Consider the following 7,723-nt stretch of genomic DNA (forward strand, 5'->3'; position numbering starts at 1 on the left):
TTTAGTTAATTGAAAAATCACATATATTGAGGTAAGTTTAACTAGTCAATATGACATCAAAATAGATGTATGAATTAGCACATTTCCCCTTTTGCAACATTGGAAAACTCTATAAAACTATGATTTGGGCCTTGCCCACTTTTGGTTTCAAAAACTAGTGCTTGTTGGCATTAGTAGAACCTACCCATATTACTGGTAGAACTTATAAAGTTGGGGTTTTCAACACCTCAGGTTCCTTTGCCATAACACACAAAAAAATTGGTGTTCAAGGTAGTTTCCCATTTGTTTTGTAGAATGCCAAATGTTGTTATAGTGGTTGTCAGGACTGACAGGGAGAAATAACTCAATGCACATAAGCAAGGGAAAATTCCAACATTGAAGGATTGATGGTGGAAGCTCGTCCCATTGGAGCTATGACAAGTGGTCCCCATTAGGCTATCAGGTCCGTGAGCAGTTGCATGAATCTTTCTGTTGAAAGTCCCGATGTAAATTAGCTAGTATTGGCCATCAACCATCATTCATAAAACAATTGTGTGCAGTGAGGTAGGTGAGATGTTTCAAATGGAAGAACCCAACTAAGCATAATTATGTCTTGTGGATCCCATTGGGCCATTTTCCCATCGTACCATTGGGAGAGTTTAGACAAATAGGGATGTGGGGACGTCGATAGACCTGAAAGTTGAGATAACATGTGCCAGGGGGGTCTTTTGTATCCCATTGGGCCATTTTCCCATCATACCATTGGGAGAGTTATACATATAGGGGTGTGGGGAGGCCCATATTCCCCAAAGTTGAGATGACATGTGCTAGGGTTGACCCATTAAGCCATTGAGTTTTTAGGCCATCAAACTATTAGAAGAATGTAAGTGGACATTTGAGGGGGAAGGTTTGATTTGACATGATGTAAGCCCCATGGACCCAACTAATCTCTCAGGCCTTTGCGCCATTGGTTAATTTCATATGAGCTAATTTGAGATCCCATGTCCAACATGATGTCTATATGTGGGTCCCAATTTTCGTCTAAAACTATCAATATTAGGCCATTTCTCATAAAAAGCATGTTATCATTATAAGAAACTTCATTTTCCATGGTGCGAGTACCTTGCGAACCCCACAAAGTGGTACAATGACACCACATAGGCTAGGAGAAGGGGTTGTGTGGGTGCCATGTGGAGTTCTATTTATGAAATAGCCTATTTTAATGGGTTAAACTTCTGAGTAGTATAATTTTCTATTTTCTCCTCAGATTGAGGTCAAATTTATATCATCAGAAAGATCTGAATGAGTGTTACGTAATGGTGGCATTAGTTCTAAGATTCATAGACCTTGAGAAAAGTAGTTTGTTTAAACCCCAGCTTGATAACAAACCTTGGATAACAAGTTAGAAAAGTAACACTCCAATAGCTCGAGATAGAAGAAGGGGGTTAGAGCTGCTATAGAATGGTATCAAAGCTAAGGCTCAAGACTGGACCATAGAATATATTTTAATTTTATATCGACAACTAAAATTTAATTGAGGTATGAATGCTTATGTCTTTTTGTTTTTTCCGAATATGTCACTGACATGGGTTTTGGTTCTGTGAACAACTTCAAATCAACATGCTTGGTGCTCACATGCCAAGGCTATGATTAATATGTTTATGCTTCATTTAGCTAACAATTATTATTAAGACACATATTAACATTTTAATATATACATTGTGAATCATAAATAAAATATTTTGATGTCAACTATTTATATATTATATAAAACAAAATAAGAAGGTACATATCACATTATGTTTAATATGGGTTTTTTTTATAGAGAATTTGTATTTTATTAATAGATTTTTTTGAGATTTTTTAAAGTATAATTGACACCTAATATTTTAAATACTAATAACAAAAACTATATATATTTGTTTATTTATTTCAATATCAACTATAAATATGCTATATAAAACAAAATAAAACAACATATTGTTAATTAAAAAACATATATGTATAATTTTTTTTTGGGAGATTTGTAATTCTTTCAATTTTTTGATATGGGGTTTACCTGTAATAAAAAATATTTATAACATATATATAGAGAGAGTCCTATTGATATACATTTTCTACTTCCAAATATGATCGAGCATCTATTCAAGTTTTAATTTGTATAATGTGAAACATAAAAAATAAAAAAAAAACATTTCAATGTAACACACACATAACGAATTATTATTAAGTTATTTAAAATCCATGTAAATTTATCTTAGCTTTGAATCTACCAAGACCTAAGAGGAATCAAATATTTATACATGCAAAAACTTATACAAGTTTTGCATTCAAAAAAGGTTTTCATTTTGAGAGATTTAATCTCTCTCTTGTGCCAATAGGCCTTCTATAGCCAAGTATGAGGTAGATGTTGTCACATAGTGTAACAGCCCAAAATAAACATGTAATTAATCAAGTAATTTATATTCAACATGCAATTATCCATTAATTAATATCAAGTTCAAAACTATGAGTATAACACTTACCTGTACCTGTGATTTCGGTTGAAGTCTGCTAACTGCAGCAAGGTTTTGGGGATAACTCTCCACCCAACCGTAGGCTCAATTGCACAAGGACTTGCTACAACTGGCCACCCCTGGGCACTCAATCAACGTACTACTGCTAGTGACTCCTTTGTCTTAGAACACTATTCTCCCAAGAGAATGAATGATAGAATCTTGGAATGATAGAATGCCTCCCATCTTCCTCACCATCTAATAAATAGAGCAAACATTGGAAGGGGAACCACATGCACACACTCCACATGTCTACATGCAACTTTATTGTTTTTTTGTTTTACTTCTTTTTTGATAGCTTTACTGATTTTTTTACTGTTTTCTTGTTTTATTTCTACTTATATTTATTTAGAGCTTTAGTAGGGTTATTTATTATTTATTACTATTTTTATTTTATTATTTTTTATTCATTGTTAATTATTTATTTTCTTTTATTTTTTTAATATTATTTATTATTTAATATAATTATTATTATTATTACCTTTTATATTATTTATTATTTATTATTAAGGAACATTACATACTCTCCTGCTTTAAGGAACTTCGTCCCGAAGTTAAGTTGAATTATTTTTATTATTAATATTATTATTTATTATTTATTATCTTTATTATTTATTACTTCATGTTCGCCTGACACCCTCTGCTTAACTAGTATAACCAGCAAGCATCGAAAGTTTTCACAACACTGGGAAATCTCATGGAATCTCTGTTCTTTTTCCCACTTTTGGCACCAGGCATAAGCCTGACCCGGTCTGTATCCCAGTCCAAGGCTGGCCCCAAGGCTCACACCTGATTCAGACCTCATCTGCCCCAAGGCAGGCATCCGAAACAATACTTAATGACTCCGGGCATCTTGCAAGGCTGGCCCACTCCCTCCACAACTACTAAGGCGCACAGCCCCAGGCATCGAATTCATTACACCCCCACTAGACTTTGGCATCCCAATCCAATAACAGGCACCTAGCCTAGAACATCAAGCATTTGGCCTCCTCAAGATGGTCCCATAGCCCTTCAAGACTTGTCCATCAGGAGCTACACAAGACAAAGGAACCACTGGCATATGTAGTGTTGATTGATTTTGTCCCCAGTCCATATCATGTTACTTATTTTCTCTCGTGCGTATGGGCTCACATGAGATCATCAAATAAACTGGCTCTCTAAGCCCATTTGTGGAATCCTGTGAATCATCACACCTCAAAATGCAACCAATGCATTAGCTATACCATCATAGTGTTATAGAAATTAATCCACATGCCAAGTCTTGCATGTCATCATCTAACATTCATCATTGTTAATCGCAACATTATGAATAATAACGAATTGCATACTCATGCATGTCATAAATTTGTAAGCAACTATCACATGCTTCACCTCATGAAATACCATCATAAGCTATAACATCAACCTATTTGCATCAAAGATATATCAAGACTTCACATAATAAATGAACCACATGTCAATGAACCTCATAGCATCATAATTCCTATGCCACGTTATGCATATCATCATGAGTACAAAAAAAACCTATCATCATGTAGTAAATGAATATGTCAGTATACGTTGACATAACATCATAATGCCTGTGCATATCATCATCATCATAAGGATACATTATCACTATTGTAACAACTATATAAATATGAACCACATGTGCATGATCACCCTCATACCATCATATCATGAAACATCATCAATATGAGAAACATCTCAATACTTATCAAATATAGAATAATACTCTATCATGATTCATCATAAAAATCAATTTCATTTACTTTATTAGTGTTATTAATGTTATGTTTTCATCAAGATACCAATTACTTTTTCAATAATCATTTCCACTTCTTTCACTAGGAAGTTGACCATTTACCCCATAGGTATAATCATCTAAGTACATCATTAAATTTCACATGAGCCTCTTCATCTTGAGTCTTAATCTCTCGTCATATGTTCTTCCTTCCCCAAGGAAATTTTGGTGAAATTCATTGTTAAGATATTACTAGTTGTACAATCATTACTTAAATCATCTATCTCAAGCTTAAAATCCCTTGGTTTTACATCCATTTACCCTTTGGCTTACCGATTCCAATATTGCTATATGCAATTGTATATAAACACTAGGTCATCATGATTTAATTTTATATTGTGCTTAATTTACTTGCATGAGGGTTTGTTGATCCATGTTGACTTATACATACATCACTTAACAATTATCATTTTCATCCATAAAAATATCTTCTTATCTCGTCAAGTTCCTATATCAATACCATTTGATTGCTTTATTGTAAATTCATCCTTCTTCAATTTGGACAAGAGATTCTTGCTCATTAAAGAGTATCTTTATTTTAGATTTTGAAACAGTTCGAAACACTACTTCCATCATTGTTCATGAAAAATTTAAATGTGTGGTGTTCTGTGGAAACAACCTCTTTTAATGTTGTGGAAACAAAACTTGATAAATTTCTGTATGTGAAGTCCTACTCATGAAACAATGAGTGCAAATCAGTCAAGTACAACCTCTATTAATTGACTCTCACTTCTTTTGTCAATATGTATACAATCCTTCCCAAGGTATCCTTATAAAATTTCTAGCAACATTCCTTCCTATACTTCAACTATTCTAATTTTATTTTTTTACTGGTCATTATGAAAATTCTCAACTTCATATCTTCATACTTTTAAACTATGTAGATCATCACTATGATCATTACCAATCAGGTTTCTCGGTTCACTCATTAATACCCTTAAAGGACTTTCTTCTTGATAGAACATCCCTTCATTTCCTCCTACCAGATATTCTTATATATATTTTTCTCTTAGTCTTAATTTCCTAATATTCCATGTCTACTAGCTTAAAAAATGGAAACTTCTTCACTTCATTCTCTTTTATCAAATTGACTTTAATTTCTCATCTCTAGTCATTGTGGTTACTTTTCCTCCTATCTTAAAAGCATAGCATTGATACACATTGGAAATGTTGTTACTATTCCCCAAGTTGGGTAATACCCTATAAATAAATTCATTAAGATGGCTACAAAATGTACTCTGCTTATCATTTCCTGTTTTAAGACATCAACCTAATAAAATTGCCTGATCATACATCTTGTTATCCATAATTCATGCATATAGTTAGTCACCTATGGAAAACTTACAATGTGGCCCCCCTATTAGAGGGAAAAACTATTATAGATGTTGTCATGCACACAATTTATCTCCTCAAATTGATCAATTTTATTACGGATTTACTTCTTTAATCTATGTCATCATACCTTCGAGGTTCCTTCAAAATGACTTTCATTATTACCATGATTATTAAACTTCATTAGTTGATTTCCAATATTTTCTTCTTTATCTGCATCATCCTTAGATAGACCCTATAGTGATACCTTTAGAATACCAAGTTATGATTATACCAAACTCTTCCATTGTGTTCTAACATAGGTTGCCTCTTCTTATTGATTACTTACCCTTGTTGTGACACTTCCTCTCAACCACCTTAAGCATCTGATCCAAGTTGGCCATAATCACATGAGCTATCATTAGTTATCATTAGTTATCATCATTAGAAAAATTGCAAGTTTCTTCTTTCCATTTCTCCTTAGACAACTTTATCTACTATATGCAATTAACCTTGAATCACGAAACCTCATGTAACATTATACTCAACATCGTAATAGTTAATTAAACTAAACTGAAATCATAGTGTACGATTTAGATGTATCATAAGTTTAAACAATAAAACATGATTTAGATGCTCCAAATCCAAATCTGTATGATTTTCCACTGAGACTAAAATATACCATCCTGTGGTTTATATATATATTACAAACCCAATTGATTCACTCAAGAATGAAGGAGACTTCAATGGTAGCTTGATGATGTTTAATATACAAATGATATGATTAAGAACGTTGATGCAAATGTAGTAAATGAGCACATACATGTAATCTGAATGGCAATTGCAATGCAAAATCAAATTTATTAGAATATTTTACATGTGTATTTCATGAAGGTACCCAAAGTTTAAAAGTAAAGGTCTCATTCATTCATATGTTCAGTTCATGATACCACTTTAACCATAACAAAAGTGTGTTGTCTTTAGTGGAACCTATGTAAGAGGACTACAACTATTTTAATTTATCAGAAAGATATATAGAAAGATCATTGCATGCGATTAATGTGTCGTGGAACATGGTTCAGTGAAGTATATCATATATGCTCATGGAACCCATGCATTGAAATGTAAATGTCACTTTTGTGTTAAGAGATCATTCACATATGAATTTATTAGTAATCAATCGATCTAGAGATCCACTAGTGTTACCAAAAATAAAGTATACCAGTGTTCCATAGATTAGTCAGATGAAATGTGTGTAGGACTGAAATTTGTTGAACCATTTAAACGTTTGCCTTGATCAGAGAAGTAATGCAAATATTTAACTGTATTATCATCATAGAAATTCCATCAGGAATTGATTTAAATTTACATGCCCTTCCCCAAAAGAATTGGCGTTAATAAATTAATGACCACTATTTATATCCATTTGCATCATAAATAGGAATTTAGGAATTGAGACCATGAAATCTGCAGGCATATGAAAACGGAAGATCTTAACAAGAAAATGCAACAATTGGTTTAAAATAGAGATCGTTCCAGATAAATGTTAATTGATTTGAAGTATCATCAGGAAGCATGTATTAGCCTTGACATTAGCAAAAATTAATGGCTTATTAGAGTTATCATGTGAACTAGAAATGAAAAAGAGGTTAATGTGTGAAAAATAAAAAATACCAAATTCCTAGCTTGTAGCATCATCCGCTATTGCCTTAGATTATGCGTGAGTTGGTTTAATCTTAATGAATGTAATATATGATTCAAGAGAGTAAACAAATTCAGGGGTTTTGCAAAAAAGAAATCAAACAACCAAGAGAGATTCCAACATAAACACACCATAAACAAGAAGAGACACCACCACCTGACCCAAATCTGGATTGGATGTCTGGGAAGGTTATCCCTCCCCAAAACACAAAATAAAATCATTTTATTAATACGATGGCCCACCTACAAGCGCACCTACGAAGGCAACACCATATCAAACCCTAACAAAGCTTTAATGGCTACCGGGTTTTACATTCATCAATTACAACATGAAGATCCAAAACCCTGAACAAACCTATTAGCTACAATACAT

The sequence above is a fragment of the Pinus tabuliformis genome, chromosome 3_1 (assembly GCF_031772625.1).
Source record: "Pinus tabuliformis cultivar Carrire ecotype Pingquan chromosome 3_1, CPIR1, whole genome shotgun sequence".
Classification (NCBI taxonomy): Eukaryota; Viridiplantae; Streptophyta; class Pinopsida; order Pinales; family Pinaceae; genus Pinus; species Pinus tabuliformis.